This window comes from Magallana gigas, chromosome 6, assembly GCF_963853765.1.
Source record: "Magallana gigas chromosome 6, xbMagGiga1.1, whole genome shotgun sequence".
Classification (NCBI taxonomy): domain Eukaryota; kingdom Metazoa; phylum Mollusca; class Bivalvia; order Ostreida; family Ostreidae; genus Magallana; species Magallana gigas.
The window spans coordinates 4660347-4677676 of NC_088858.1; the positions used below are offsets into that span (position 1 = coordinate 4660347).

A 17330-nucleotide genomic window follows, 5' to 3' on the forward strand; every position below is an offset into this window, starting at 1 on the left:
CATTGTAGTTTTAAAAATGTTATCCTTTACATATGGTCGTTATACTGGCAAAACACTTTACTTTATTATTGTCGTGGTTAACATGATAATATTTTCAAAAGTCACAGTGCTTACTGCAGCATTGGTGTGTGGAAAGATTATAAACCTTGGTTCCACAACAACCCTCGGTGGTATCGATTGTTTCCGACCCACAGCATCTCGAGCCATATTCTTTTATATGGATAACATTATTGCAGCACAGTTGAGTAGAATCGTTAAAGGAACCTAAAATGGGTAAAAAAAATGTAAAAATATTTAATCATGCTATTCGAATGTACAATGTTTAGAACATAAATTGGTTTGGATAAAGATGATAGCTATACATTCTTTACTTGCCTTCTCCACAACATTGCAGATTAAGAGGTACGACCTTTTTCGATCCAAGGCAACACTGTGATTGACTGATATCATACAAATTTGATCCACAACAGTCCGGCAGAAATTGAGGCATGTTGTACAGTGTCCTGTCACAGCATTTCTTTTCTGAAGTGTTGTATTTGTTTATACCACATAACTCCTCTTTAAAGCCAAGGACTTGCCCGTTGATACAATGTTGGTGTTCTATGTCATATGATCTGTTACGACAGCAGTCCCTGTTTTTGTTTTCGGCGATGCTGAAGGAGTCCTTGTATTCACAACAGATCTGTGACGACTCGTCGTACAATTCTTGTACGCCACAACAACCTACGGTGTTAAAGGCTACTAACAAGTTGCTGTCCTTAAAAAAAGGACTACAATACGTGGACCATTTGCATGTGTTTCCAACGAAAACGTGAAAGCCTTAAGATTATCAGAGATTCCACCGACTCCAGTCCTCTGCTTTTAACCACTAAATGTACGTTGTATTACGTATACATGTATGTATAGCCCTGACTTTTTATCTCAGAATTTAAAGGATTCATACTTCTTAAATAATTATGATCTATCTATGAATGAAGTTTGCATGTATAGTATCAGGCATTCGGTGAATTCTACTATTTGCGCACACATTACGATTCGCACTACTTTGTTAACTATGCAGTGACAGCGTTGTGTAAATTAAAAATTTCATATTTTGATGCATTTTTCTTGAGATTTAAACTTTTATACTGTGACATGATTATTCAATCATACTTAAATGCTTAAAAAAATTTAATCGGGAAGTTATCTAGCCTCGCCTACTATAAAAGTAAAGTTAAGTTACATGTGTATTCGGAAAACAACAAAACATTGCAAATTATGCTATTTGATGCATGGTGTAGTTTCGGCATAACATTAACTTATTTCATAAAACTGATAGTTCATATCACATGCCAATCATTTCTTTACAAGGAATACTTTGTTTCTGTACTATTTACCGACAACTTTACAATATTATAGCGCCTTTGAACCTATGTGTGCATATGGCACGGAATCCCGATCCCGATTAGGATAAACATGTGCTAGCCTGGTTCCCTGAGTTACCCATTACGCACAGGAACCAGGCTAGCTCATGCGTAGGCTGAATTTTCCCCATAGCATCCGGTTTAACCTCGCTTATATATTTTCTGCGTGGACCTCAGGGTCTACGCAATTACGACCACTCCCACATTTTTATGATCAATAATCGATTTTTTTTCGATCTTTCGCTTACAAAAAGTAGACATCAATTTCCATTTCATATAACCATTCTATCAAATATATGTAGATATATGCGAATACAAAACTGAATTCTCTTATTTCAATTATTTAGGTAATATACAAAGAAATAATTAAAGCTATTTATAATGATTATATTTATGAAATATTTTCATTTTTGATAACTTGCAAAATTATTAACCCTTACTTTGATGGCTGTTATGTAATTTTCCGCCACAACATACAACTGGATGGGTGTCAGATGTGAATAGCTTAGAGCCACAGCAAACTCTGTTCTCTTTATCATGCACGGTATTATTACAGCATATACTTATTTCTGGATCATACAGCTCCCCTGTAAAAGTGATAAATCTTTAATGGTTTTGTTATGATGGTATAATTTTCCATTACATAAGAGTACGATATCTATATAAATGAATTGTTTGTTTCCATGTGAGGGACATTTCAATATTCTCTTTTAGTTTAAAAAAATAACAATTCAAATATATATATAATAAAAAATATTCACCGTCGCAGCATTGTTTTCCATGCCGATTGTGAACAGTTCCATTACAACAAATCTGTGTCTTTGTGAAATAAAATTCGGGATCTGCGGATTTACCACAACACGCTGTTTTACCATGAGGATGGGCTTGATTCGAATCTTCGTTGAAAACACACGCTTGAATAGCACCTGTAAATATTGGTAGGGAATGATAGGGGATGAGATTCGAATAATCGGAATAAACCCAGTTAAACTTTGGTCAGTTTATGAGGATGGGGTATTCATTAGGATAACTAATTGTGTTTGCCATTTATGTATAAATATGCATGTTTGACTTTAAAACACGTTTTCGGTTCTTTTATTTTCCTACGACTTAAAGAGCGTAATTCGGTCTCATATTAAAATTCTCAAAGGACTGCGAACGATAACATTGTCTAGCCGCCTAACTAAAAGTCATTTTTTGAAAGTTGTCTAATGAAAGTTATTTATTTTTATTATAATGTAAACATTTATGTATATTTTCATTAAATATAAATGGTTTGGTCAAACAAAGAGAGATAACTTTGTATTTGGGTTAAAATAGCTCATTTCATAATAGAAAATAACGGAAAACGTAAAGTTTTTTTAAAATACCCCCCCCCCCCCCGTGAAACAAAAATTACTTTTGAGGGGATTTAATTATTGTTATTTAGCATATTTTTACATAAGGGTTTGTTGTTTCGGGGGGGGGGGGGGCATATGTCTACAGACCGAAATGCATTCCAAAAAAAGAATTTTGCTTTGTAAATTTTCGAAAAATAATTAACAGATATGAATTAAAATGAAATTTTACTTTAATATATATCGTAAATATGTTATTATTAAGTTTTTATGTACATACTGGCCGCTAAAAAATATTTTCCTCACTCATAGAGACCGATTTCAACGAACAATTTTTAAGACCCCGCGTTAGCAAAACTTTTGTTTAAAGATAATTAATTTGATTACAAATTTGATTTTGATATAAATTGATTAGGGTTTGATTATACTTTTTAGTAGAAAACTTAGTTTTTGAATATCTGACAGAAATTCCGAAATATTTGGATGTAAAATGTAGGCGGGAAACGGGCGTTAGCGTTCGCAGGTCTTTTATCTTATTATCTTATTTCTAATATTTTTAAAAAAAAATAGATTCGGTATTTTTAAACACATTTAAAATTGCTTCTACTAGTTCTTTACAAAAAAGAAAAAATCATCAAAACTGATACTCATTACAGAGCAATATTTCAGGATGGCTATTGTAAAATAATTATTAATTATTACAATTATCATGATAAAGTATCAGAACCTTTATTGCTTTCAAATTAGATCCGGCGAATCCTTAGCGCAGAGGTTCCATATCTAAAAAGTCTTAAATCTCAACTATCTGTAAGACGGTACTGTATATAAAAGCGTGTTTTAATCAACCAAATATACTGGAATAGGTGATTTTCTAATCATCCGTTATTTTAATAGATACAGGCTCAAATATATGTATATCACTCTGGTTATACAAATACATAGCATTGCACCCATATTTTTGTGATATCATGTTCCCGTTAAAAGATTTGGTATTCAATAAAGAATTCACCATATCTAATTAACATACTTAAACACAATATATACACCTAATTTTTACAATTTTGTGTGATATCCCAAATGTGCGTTCGTCCGTTTCGGGTTTGTAAAGAAAATGTTGAACTTTTTTTAACGGAAAAATTGCTAACGACAGACAATTTAACAATCCTGAAAGAACTTATAAATCTTTTCTTTTTAACTGAATGTATGACCTAAGCACAACAAACTATTTGATAATGTTTCACTATGTGTGCGTATATTTGCGAGCCCATTTCAAAACTAAACTGGATTATTTGGGGTGGAATGTTTCTTGCACTTTTTAAACTTTTATTCTATTGTCTTAAATTTTGAATTACAGTGTTTTATATATATATATATATATATATATATATATATATATATATATATATATATATATATATATATATATATATATATATATATATGAACTCACACATTAGGTAACATACCATTTGGTTTAATCTTGCATAGAAAATATCTTACCCAACAGTAGGCATTGCAGAAAGAGGAGACAAGCTCCCTTTGTGGTCGTCTTCATCATCATCCTTTGTCATACAAAATCAAGGTGTAAAGGTATATATATATAGCTTTAAACACCTTTACAAAATTCAATTAAAATCAGTAAGTTATATAAACTAGCATTATCATATCATATATGTGGTGGATTAAATTATTACAATAACACCCACTGAACCATTTAAAGAGAAATATTTTAAGCTTTAGAGTTATAATCGGGTGTCAACTTGATCAATAGATAAATAATGGAGTAGTTATAAAATGCTAAATCAAAGACTGTTCAATAAATATTGATGCATTTGCGCACAGATCTTAAATTTCATTGACTTTAAATGTCTCTATTTTAAATCAAAATAAACAATTGTTATCTAGTTTTCTCGAAAAATTCTAAGATATATATATTTTCAATAATTGTTTACTAAAGACTGCGGAAAAGATTTCAAATAGGATCATTGGAGATTGTTGGGGTTTGAATGAATGAAAATCGTGTCCAGTATGTAACAGAACTTGGTAAAAAAAAGAAAAAGCGAAGAGTGTTTTTAAATCTAAATGTTTTATATCCAGCCATGTTTTAGTCATTGGACACTAGTGAAAAAAATATTTGGACTGGTCTAATTTTTCATTATTTAATGTCATAGCTAATAACATTTAATCCTTATTAAAATTTGATTTAAGTGGGAATAGAAAAATACTGATATAAACCAAGATAATGGGAAAAATAGACTCGCGAAACCTACGTGTATAAGAGACGGAGATTGCAACGTTCCATTGATCCGAATATAATATCACGGTCACAAATAAATGGGATAACAAAGTTCAATTGCATGGAGCTACGCTGCATAAGTCATTAAACATTAATTTTTTGATAAAATTATCACTGCGATAAAACGTGGGTTTATCAATTTGAAAGAGACGCAACATTCCTACAAAAGGGGAAAGGAAAACAACAGTACCATTGGCACATTTCACAATTGAGCAACAATAGCCCAAATAAAATCAGCTTAATGGAGTAATATAAAAAATATCTATGCAAGGTAGTAGAATAGATCCTGTATAAACAGAATTTTCCTCCGATATTTTCATGTTTAACACCCGAACCCCTAAAGTAACAGGCTGATTTCATAGCCATATCACATATTAAACATCGCAGTTCACAAGAAGATCTTAAACAATTGCTCATTATATATATATATATATATATATATATATACACTGGTATATATATACACTGGTATATATATATAGACCCTGAAACGCACTACTACACCAGGTGTAGTTTCTCGCACGCTTCTCACACGCTGTACGGTTTGTATGATGCGATACGTTTCTCGCACGGTACGGTATGTTTTTCATACGATACGATACGTTTCTTGTACGATACGATACGTTTTTTATACGCTTTCCATACGGTTTCTACGGTTTTTGTACGATATGAATTTAATTTCTAACAATCGATGATTATAATTTTAAAAAAAACAAAAACATCTTATTCACATTAATTTCAAAGTATTTTGGATTATCACAAATGTAAATAAATAATTTATATCGTAAATAACAATCTTAAATACGGCCTAAAAGACAAATAATCGACGGATAACGCAACTGTAAAACTTGCGGGAACGGGCTAATTACACCAAATGCATTTTCCTGTAACGGCCGTGAATATACACAGGAAATGTCCCAATCCAAAATATAAAAAACATACTACACATGATAATGCTACATTTAAAATGATTAAATTTTCAAATGGATAATTTTAATGCTGATTTTCTCGAAAAATGCATTTTGATTTCAAATACTTATCAATTTTATATATCAGGACTTTTTTCATTCTTTTCTTCGGATGAAATGATAGACAATTAAAAAACTACTTTTAAAATCTATGTATCACTAAAAACTCTTGCAGGGTGTTGTCTTACAAACGCCTCTATATTTTTCTTAGAATTAAAAATCACGCAAATATTACAAGATAAGAATTCTGAAAGAGGAATAAAAAGTAATGTGCTATGTACTGTCTGTTTAAAAACAATTTCTGTTAAGTCACCTGAGCCAAAAAATTTTGCTAATGATCAAAAGCTACGTACCATGTTTTCTCATTCACTTTTTTTCTAAAATAATTTGTATATTAATTTTACCCGTTGAAATTACTTTTTTCGCATTGTGAATGAGAGAGAGAGAGAGAGAGAGAGGGGAGAGAAAGAGAGAGATTTATTTCAGAGATACGTATTCAGATTGACGCGCATTGATCTCTCTCTCTCTCTCTCTCTCTCTCTCTCTCTCTCTCTCTCTCTCTCTGAAATTCTTTTCTACTAAGAAACCTTCTTACTACATGTTTAACCCCTTAAACTAAAATAAGAACAGAAAGAAATTGTAACACAATTTAGTGCGATTTAACGCTGTACATTTTCATCTACCGGGCAATTTTCCCACTTTGTCTATTTCTCGCATGTATTTTTTCTGCATTGTCGCTACCTCGGTACCCGCATTAATCACCAAAGTAAGCATTTTATTTTCAAAAATTCTCAATGATTATTTCAAAATTATTATTTTAAATATCCGTAGAGTATTAATTGTGTGTTTTTACATTTTTCTTTTTAATTCCATGCATACAAATACATGTACCTATTCCATCACTGTATGGGATAATACTTCCCCGTTAATTGGTAATCTGCAGCGCATTTACTAATTCTCAGTGAATATTTTTAAAAAAGGTATGTTCCTTAAATTGGTCTGGATCAGCAGAAATTACGCAACATGATCACAGCAGAATACACACGCTGCTACACAGCAGTATACACACGCGCCGCCGGGCTTGTAAGGTGAACAGGTGACCGCGGCCAGGTGTGAAAACCGGGAACTTGTGTATATTATTTTAACCTGAAAAGTTGGTATCTTTACAAAGAAAAAAAATCACATGAAATGAAAGAAAATCCAGAATTATTTTCATGTTTGCATTTTTTAATGGTAAGAATGGAAATTTCAGCTCATTGATCGGCACCGGTCTTTTATGCCTGTCCAAGTTTGAAATATATTTCTGTAACGAATATATTTACATGTATATTTTATGGTCAAATTACATGAAATTTATCATTTTGATATTTTTCCAAAGCAAATGCAGAAATCTGGCAATTTTGCCCCATCCCGCCGGAATTTTTGTTATTCGTTACGTACCGGGAAGTAAAGTTCTCATAAAGAGCACTTAGTTTCTTATACGCTTTGTACGATACGATACGTTTCTCATACGGTACGGTACGTTTTTCATACGATACGATACGTTTCTCGCACGGAACTGTACCCTTCTAATACGGTACGGTACGTTTCTCGCAAGATACGATACGCTTCTTATACGATACGAAAGTCGCACGCTTCTGATACGCTTTTTAGGTGTAGTAGTGCGTTCGATGGTCTGTGTGTGTGTGTGTGTGTGTGTTCATATATATATATATATATATATATATATATATATATATATATATATATATATTTATATAAAGCACAGAGAAATTCACTTTTGTTGGAGCTCCACCGTCCGCCCCGACCGAGGCTTGAACTCATGACCTCTGGAACCCATTCTTAGCAGTGAGCGGCCACCGCGCTCCCAACTCGGCCATCTAGACAAGACAAAAAATCTTGCTTTCGATGACGAACGGAACCTAGCGCGCTGGCTGCGCACTACACAGTCGCTTGAGATACAGGTGGAATACAGTTCCAACAAAATACAGCTCCAACAAAAGTGAATTTCTCTGTGCTTTATATATATCTATATCATTCGCTATGGGCAGATATATGTCAATTTGAGAGTTATTGCAATGTTTGTGCTTGTTATATATATATATATATATATATATATTGCAGTTAGTGTTGCTTTTTTTCTTTTATAATATATATATATATATATATATATATATCTATATCTATATCTATATATATATATATATATAACACTCACGACCTTTGGAACACACTCTCCTAGCAGTTAGCGGCCACCGCTCTAACCGCTCGACCATCTAGGCAAGACAAAATTCTTGCCTTCGATGACGAACGGACCCTAGAACGCTAGTTGCTCATTACACGGCCGTGTGAGATACAGGGGGAATACAGTTAAACGACAATTTGAGAGGATCGGGACGATACACATTGCATAGACATAAACATATATGATAAGCACAAACACAGAAAGCAAGATTTGTGTGCAAAAATCACCGTTATGTTCTGTAGCCCCGTTTAACATGACTTACACATTATTAGATCTATTTTAAAATGAAAAAACAAAATTTGAATAGATTAGAGGCTACATTTGCAACAACTTTAATATGATGGACTCCCTAACTCGTCCGCTCTGTGCCTTCTGACTATCATTACTATATATTTGGTTTGTTTTCCTGACGCCCAGAAGTAGAGCTTACATAAGTTATTAAAAATTCTTTACCCAAAAGGTGTGATATTCAAGATTTAAATGAGATATACCAAATTTACATTTAATATTTCGCTTTAACAGCAGATTCTTATAATTTTAATGGTGTCTGTATTCCATTTATTAAGAAATAAAATATGCTAAATTGTTGATGAATGCAGCAAAGGTAATTTACCGATAAAAAAAAATGCAAGTGAACGAAAGACAACTCTTAAACATGGAAGGTAGAAGACAAATTAATAAAAAAAATCTTTTCTTTTTCTAAAGATGCATAGTACATGTATGTATTCAAAACTAATTGTAGAGCTATTTTTGTGCTCTTCAAATTTATATTTTGTATGTTAAAAAATTGAATGAATGTATTAAAATTATAAATATTTGTAGTATGTATGGCTTATAACATGATTAAATTGGATAAATAAAAAATGTATTTGTGTTGTCTAAATGGTTAAATAAACTAAATGATTTATCAATATACGAGTCAGAGTTATACAGTCGTTATTCTTTCATTTAAGGATACCTTATCTCAAAAATTTGATCATTGACCTCATTTAAATTTTATGCCAGCAGAGTAAGGTCAATATACTTAGTTTGATACTATAAATGTTTAAATTCTATTCATCATTCAGTTTTTTTTTTAGTTGAATCAAAAATTGGTAGGGATTTGAAAACTGATAGAGGAAATTCGGACTGGAATATTTATAAAAATTGTGAACGAAAACTTAATGCTTTGTATCTATTTAGTGTCACTTCCATTCATAAACTGTATTTCATTTTTAAAAGAATTTAGCAATTTGTATTATTTTCACAATTACGAAAATCTCAATCATAAAGTAAAATTTTTAGGGATTTTTCTTAAATTTAAAAAAAATCGTAAATGGCCATTAACTCAAAAAGTAGGTCATTGACCTAAATGTACTTTTTTGAAAGTGAAAAATAACAATACCATGAAGGGTCTATAAGACACAAAAGGTTTATTTTAACATCAGTGGAATTTTATTCCATTCTGAGTAAACGTATACCTTAAGAATAAGTACGCTTTGGAAAAGAGAGAGGAGGATTTTAAATCTAACAGATACAACGCCTGTTATATTTGAATTAGACTATCCAAGGCAAAGATTAAAAACATTTTAAATGTATCTGTCTCTCCATGTTAGATTGTTGGTGCTTTAAAATAACGGAAGCGATATGATAAATCTTATTTATTCATGACAAGTATACATATAAAAAGATATCGTGACAAAAATAGGGAAATTCATATCTATAATCCAATTAAAAGACGGAAAAATTATGAAATATTACCAACACAAAAAATTAAAACGAAGAGTGTTTCTGTCGAATGTTACAAAACATCTTTCAGTTAACTGTATTTTAAAAAGGCATTATAATTGTTCAAGTTTATAATATTTTTAAATCAACTCTCAAAATAATTCTTGGCTATTTTACGTGCATTTTTTAAATGCAACGCAAAAATGTAAATTTTTTATGTATTTTGTCATGATTTGTAACGATTCGGTAAGATTTGAAATCAATTTTTTCATTATTTATCCTGTAAACAGAAACTAAATTTCTAGGTACGTTTTGTTCGATAAACTTGTAAAGGCAAAAGGGAAAACTAGCGCCATCTTTTTTCAATGTTAGTTTGTTATGATGCTATTTAAAACAGCTCAATAAACTAGGTCCATATACTTTACCTGTACAAGTTGTTAACACCACCGCTTCTACAGTGAATATGAATAATAAATTTTAATAATGTAATTGAATGATATACTCTTTTGTTTTGAAACTTTTTCGTTCCAAGATGGATGGCAAATACTGTAATCTAAGAACCACAGTAGCAAAATTTTCATTTCATGTTTATGCCATTGCCAAAATGTATTCAAGAAAGGTTTTCCCCGCCAAAATATTAATAACAAAATTGACATGACTATTGTGTAAAATTTGTAAAATTTTACACTAAAATGCAGATTAGGTTTTTTTTACTTCATGATGCATTTTTTATATAAATGAAAACAATTTGCTTGAACTTTACCCCCACATAGAGAATAGACAGATAAGTCAGGCGGAAATATTTAACACTTGGGTGTTGTCAATTGCAATCATTTTGTTATATACACTTATAATATTTTGTTTAAAACTTTATAAGTGATATTCCTTGTTGTTACTAAACAAGTATCAAAGTTACTTTCACTTGAACGGATGCCGTACAGTTCACATTTGCTGACAAGGGGCGCTTGATTACTGATTGAGGGAGCAAGAATATAACTCAGTTCATTTCACACAAACCGTCAACGTGACGTTACAGGTACAGGTAATATAAATAAATATTTATTAGACTAGATACACTGTCAGAGATACAGAATGAATTATAAAAAAAGTGAGAAAAATAAACAAATGTTCAAAGAGGACAGACTGATTAATAAATTTTTAGTATAAATAAGCAGAGTGCTTTTGTTTTTTTTAAGTTTTAAATTGTACAGTTTTCAAGAAGTCTTGTCAAAGATACAACTCAGAAAAGACCTGAATTCTAAAAGTCCACAGTCAATACTTGAGTATAGATTTATTTAAACCTTTTTAGTCCGAAATCAACACATCATAAGATGCAGCTTCTAAAATAAAAATATACAATTTGTATTATTTTATCTACCACAAAGTAAACATCAAATATTCTTTTCAAAATCTGAATTGTTCATTTCATTTCACATTTTTTTAAAAATGAATAAAAATATCAGCTCCAATCAAATTATACTCCGGCGTCGATGTCGTAAAGATTCGTTTGTCAGATGAGAAATCTAACGTGATCTCTTAAAGGGGCATGGTCACGATTTTGATCAAATTCTATTTTTCTGTTTTTATTATTTACAATGCTTAAGAAATGATCAAATGAAATTTGAGAGTCAGTCGTTGGGTTATAAGCAAGATAAAGCGCTCACAATTCTTTGTAATGTGAACAAGGCTCCTGCCCTGTTTTTGTATTCATAGGTTCAATATACCTATAAAAATCTTTTTTAAGCTGATTCGACTATGCTCTTATTCATTTAAAGCATAAATAAACAGTTTCTAACGTTAAGCACATTCGTTTTAGGTCTAAAACTGGAGTTATCACTTCAAAATTTAAAATGTAAACAAAAGCTTTGTTTACATAGCAAAGAATTGAAGGATCCGTAACTCGCTTATAACTCAACGATTGACACTCAAATATTGGTTGCCTATTAAAAATGAATTACTGAATTAAATAACGTTAAAATCGGAACAATGATTTTTAACCAAATTCGTAACCATGACCCTTTAAATGTTATATAAACAAAAGCTAGAAGTAGGCTAACAAAAAACGAAATAGTTTTTGTGTACCAGCCCTTTATCATGAAAAACACTCCAATGGCCCCTGTCGCGAATTTTGTTTTGTCCAGATTAACAGATAACCTGATGGTTTGATAAACAAAAAACGAAGTCCCACTGCCGCAATAGTTTATACGAAATATCTTTGACAATCCGTATGGTCTGTTTGAATTATCAAACTTTAATGAAATATTTGTATGTAATTAAATAGTCATTTATATCTACTTAAAAGTACTTAAAATTTTCCCAAATGAGATATTTTCAGCAATGTAGATACAAAATTTTGTCAAATTCATATGCAAACAAGCTTTATGTAACAGTTTAAAGTTTAATTAATTATAAGGAGGGGACCACAAGGAAGTTCACAGTGTTTAAATTGGTTTATATAAACAATTTTTTTCTGAAGGAAAAATGATAATACTGTATATGTCAATTCTCACAACGCTACATGTAAATTTTTTTCATGAAATATTAGATACCATCCACAAATGATAAAGCGATTGTAATGCATATATATTTTTCAAACATTTTTGGGTAAAATTAAGAATTTGTGCTATTAACAAAAACACAATTAAAATTTCCTTATTGGTTTTAAATTTTCCGGAGAGGGGAAAATAATCAAGTTTGATTTTGCATGGATAGTTCTAAAAATAGTGTAAAGCCTGACGACCTAATCGTTAATTCCATGGTAATTACCTGTTTTGGGAGAGTATTGTTATTTTTGCTAAGGCAAGATTATGACAAGAATTGTTTACTTTTCAAAGGGATTTTACTCATTCTTCATTTCTTTCCTTCTAGTGTTTCCTTGTAAATTGTAAAACCCTTTAACAAATATGTATTTACCCCAATGATCGTTGAGGATTTTCTGTATTTCGTCTCCAATCTTCCACTATCAAAATTGATATTTCATCTTCATAAGAGTATCAATTCTTAATTTATCATGACAGTTAAAAAAATGAATTTAAGTCCCCCGAATAGTAGAATAAATCTGCATCTGTAAAATCAATGAATATAAATATCAAACAATCTTTGTATAGAGTTTATCACCCCTTTAGTACTCTTTATAATGTCTTTTTTGTCCTTCATTGTATTTTTCCTAAGGTGTTGTGTACACTGAAAGTGTGGAACTTTCAGAATTAAAATTTGTCCTAAATATGGTATATAAAGCAATGAAATAAAGCTCGTCCGTATTAGCATAGTTATGTTTGTAATAATAAACGTAATATATGAATATGAACATGAAAAGTTTAAATAGAATTAATTTATATTCTGAATAAATATTAATTGAAATCACTGTTAAGTGCCTTTAGAGTTATACAAATACTGTAATATGATAGGGAGGAATTGACAAAGTGTATATATTTTTCTTTACGATGATCTGCAGCGTGACAGCCGGTTACCTTGTTTAAAATCATGAAATACAGTGTTTGATTATTCATAGGGTCTGTGATTTAATTGCCGTTTTGAATAGATTCTCTTATAAACAAGGTGCTTCATACAATCAACATATGTTACGTGTTATGAATACATATATGGCAGCTCATTTGACTGAATCCTTGACGTTAGAACATTTTTCCTATTTTGTTGCTATAACGTTCTCACTGTTCAAATGAAATATAAAAAGGACATCACGTCTAAATTTCCGAACGGCAGTTAAAATCAGAACATTTTAAACTCTCTATGATTTTTGTTTCTGTGATATAATAATTTTAACATTTTTAAAACCATTATTAATACCGTTTGACTGCTTTGTGGATATTTTGAATATTTAAATATTAACAGAAGCAGTAAATTAAAAATATACTGTCTTTTAGGTTCCCCCCTCCCCCATGAATATCAAATTGCATTGAAGTTTAAGTAAATAAACATTGTAGCCACATTTTAAAAACTACGATTCAAAAAGGAAATTTGAAATTGAATTAGAAGTTGTATATGTATCCTCTTCCTGTGTTTGAACAATACTATCCCCAAAAGTTATATGTATCCTCATTCTATGTTTTATCAATATGGTGCATAATCCAGTTTAATGTCACATTTTACCATAAAATCAAGGATTTGTAGTCTTTAATCTCTTAGGATTGACCGGTCTTAGTTATGTGTATTCCCAGTCGTCTCAGAGTTCGTCCTCAACCATTAACCAATAAGCAACTTTTTAGTTTTCCAATACATCGACTGAAATGCAGCTAGATATTTTTGATATTTTTGACAGTTGCCTTCACTGAATCCCGACACAAAACATTAAAATGTCCGTAAATTATGATCCAACGTCGGTCACTTTCAAAGTTTAAAATCAGAACATTCATGTTTCTTAACAACATCAATTTTGTTGCTTAAACATCCTTTTTTATTAACTGCTACCATTTTACGGCCACTATTTTCCTTAACTTATGTGTAGGGTTATTTTAACAATTTTTCACCCAATGCAAGCTGTCATTTTTGAATTAATTTTTTAAAGAAACAAGCATGGTTGATTGGAATATGGAACGACTATATATTGTAAGTAACAAAGCAAGAAGAAGAAGAAGGGTAAAAATCAATGTGCATCCCTATGTATTATCATTAAGGTTCCCGAGGATGATGAGCTTTCATAGACACAAATGAATATCTGTTATGAACAAAGGTATGAAGTAACCCTTCTTTACTGAAGAAAGGGATATTGTACGGTCCATACATATCTATGAATTAAACTTTTAATTGGCAGAAAATCGGTTGAAAATGAATGTTAACATGACGCCAAACGTAACATTGAAATTGTTATTTAGAATGTGGGATTTTTCCCCATAGTCCATACTCTCAATGTCATTAAAAGTTGCTCTTTGATAGAAATATCGTAATTTACTTTGAACTGTTTATCAATAAACGATTATTAATCAGTGAACAAGTGAAGTAAAGCTAAAAATAATTTTTTTTACAAAATTTATTCTAAAAATACAAAAATAAAACAACGTAAAGCATTGGAGACATAAAAATATACAATTGGTTTCAAAAATAATAAAAAAAAAATTTAATGTGGTCACAACAGTCTTGTAAACATTTTTATTTAGCTTATATGCTAAGACAAACCAATTTTCTTTCGGTTTTCTTTTTTGTAAAACATTTATTAATTGTGCAATTAACTTTCTTGTAAGGAAAAATACCAAGCTTTTCAATTATTATTTCATTAAAAATATGTTCTTTGTAAATTGAAATAAAATTTATACTACAAGTTCATAATAAAATGATTGATAAAATTTATAGATAGGACGTCAAACAAAACCAATTCGATTGTTTGAAAAAATTATGTATACATGGTTTGATATAAATATAAAATAAATATAAAAAAAAATTCATGGATTTCGTCATAGATACAATATATACGGTCCTTACACAATAAATTCACAAAAGATTTGTGCTCCACATAAAAATAATCATAGTTTGATTAAAAAAAATTAAAAACATTATAAATCAATAAAAAATATATGATAAATACAGTTTCAAAATAAAATCTTTGCTGGAAATTAAATCAAATAACGAAAAATCACATGAATAGAGAACGCACTTTAACAATTCAACTCGCTGCACATAAAAAAATACATGTGTGACTGATTGTTGAAAGACAAACAAGGAAACTTTTCGAATTGCTTAGCGCAATCGATGAACAAACTTTCATTCCAAAATTCTTTATCACCTTCCAAATGCAAAATTTCTCGATCGCATTCCAAATGGAACAAAGTAATTCAATTAATAATCAAAGAGAACACTTATTATGCAGATATTTTCTGAACATTCGGAATGGTCATTTGTTGCCACAGCATGAATGCTTAAAATATTTTGTCATTTTATTCCTAAAAACTTCTGGATTAACCTTCTTACCGCCCGGTGAATCTCGCCGAGAACCACAGACACCTGCCGACATCTTCTTTGTTTCTTTTTAACGAGTTTCACAAGTTTGGGATGCCCTTTAATGAGAAGATCACTATCCCCAAGCCTCAGCGTTTCCCCGTCAATGGTGCTATCTGTGACCAACAAATAATTCCCCGTCTTGTTCAACTTTTCAGATTTGCAAGGAATGATTATCTTTACGTATGACTCCATTTTGTCTTTGTTCTCGTATTTAGCATCCAGGATCCAAACTATATCTCGGTCAGTTGTATTGTCAATGGTTATATTGTAAGCTGTGAATAACAAAAATTATATTTGTTAGAATATTTCTTTAAAAACTTCATGAAATGACGTTATTAAGTCAAGAAGCTGTTATAATGTTGAATAGTTAAAAGATCAAATACATTGTATACTAGTATAACTTTTATATGAGACGAAGTACATGTACTACGTACTGTGTCTCTTGCAGACATTCTGTTTTCCTGAACTGATTTCTCTGTAGATGCGCCTGGGCCTCCAAAAGCAGGTATTACAAATACTGCGTGACACTCTCCGTCGTTTGGCTGAGAATTCGTTGTTACAAGATTTTGATGTATTTGTGCAGTCTTTAATATTGGTTCTGTTGATTATTGTGTAATTGTCTGTACAAAGCTGAGTACGGTTGTCGTATCCAAGGTAACCACAACAACTCTGATGTTCGGGTATTATTGTACTGTCTTCTGAAAAAACAATGAACAGCTTGAAGTAAAGTGACGCCGTAATGCAATGTGTATAAAATCTGGCATACCTGTTCATACTATAAGATGTGTGTTGTTCTTTCATTAGTATCAGACTTTAAAATCAACTTAGTTTTTCTTCCTTATGTTTATGTTAATTACAGTTTTCATTTTTTTACTTGTTCATGAAAACAATATTCAATTTATTGTACATAAATTCATTTTGTTGACAACTGAATAACTACATGTAAGTTGATCAGTTATCATCCTAGTACACAAACATATACAATATGACATGGTTACTCACGGTCTTCAATATAAAGCAATTGAAATAGGAGAGAAAAAATACCAGTGTACTTTAATGTTCACAAATAGAATCAGTTACATTTGGTCGGCGATACAGGTACAGTATCAAAGAAGCTTCTTTCGTCATTGTAAACATAAGAAATATTATTAGTGTTAGGAATAAGCACAAGGCTTACTGCAACATTGGTGTGTGGAAAGATTGTAAGCCATGGCTCCACAACAACCCTCGGTGGCAACAATTGTTTCCGACCCACAACATGTTGAGCCATCTTCTTTTGACTTGATAACGGCATTGCAGCAGAGATGAGTAGTCTCATTAAAAGAATCTAAAATTAAATTTGTAATCTACCCTAATTACTCAGATACAAAATACAAAAAGAGTGAGTCAAAACTATCACAAATGTACATCAATCCTAGCGAT

General features: G+C 30.9%; 2 long non-coding RNA genes across 2 annotated transcripts; both read right to left on the reverse strand.

The window, feature by feature from the left end:
* Positions 1-380: 380 nt before the first annotated feature.
* LOC109620062 (uncharacterized) lies at positions 381-2517 on the reverse strand. The gene is made up of 3 exons (XR_010714494.1): positions 2165-2517; positions 1844-1990; positions 381-723 (listed from the first exon to the last, which is right to left on the reverse strand). It is a non-coding gene; the product is annotated as an uncharacterized lncRNA (long non-coding RNA).
* Positions 2518-15251: 12734 nt separating this feature from the next.
* On the reverse strand, positions 15252-17297 carry LOC117689212 (uncharacterized). The gene is made up of 3 exons (XR_010714548.1): positions 17086-17297; positions 16343-16606; positions 15252-16180 (listed from the first exon to the last, which is right to left on the reverse strand). It is a non-coding gene; the product is annotated as an uncharacterized lncRNA (long non-coding RNA).
* Positions 17298-17330: the final 33 nt, after the last annotated feature.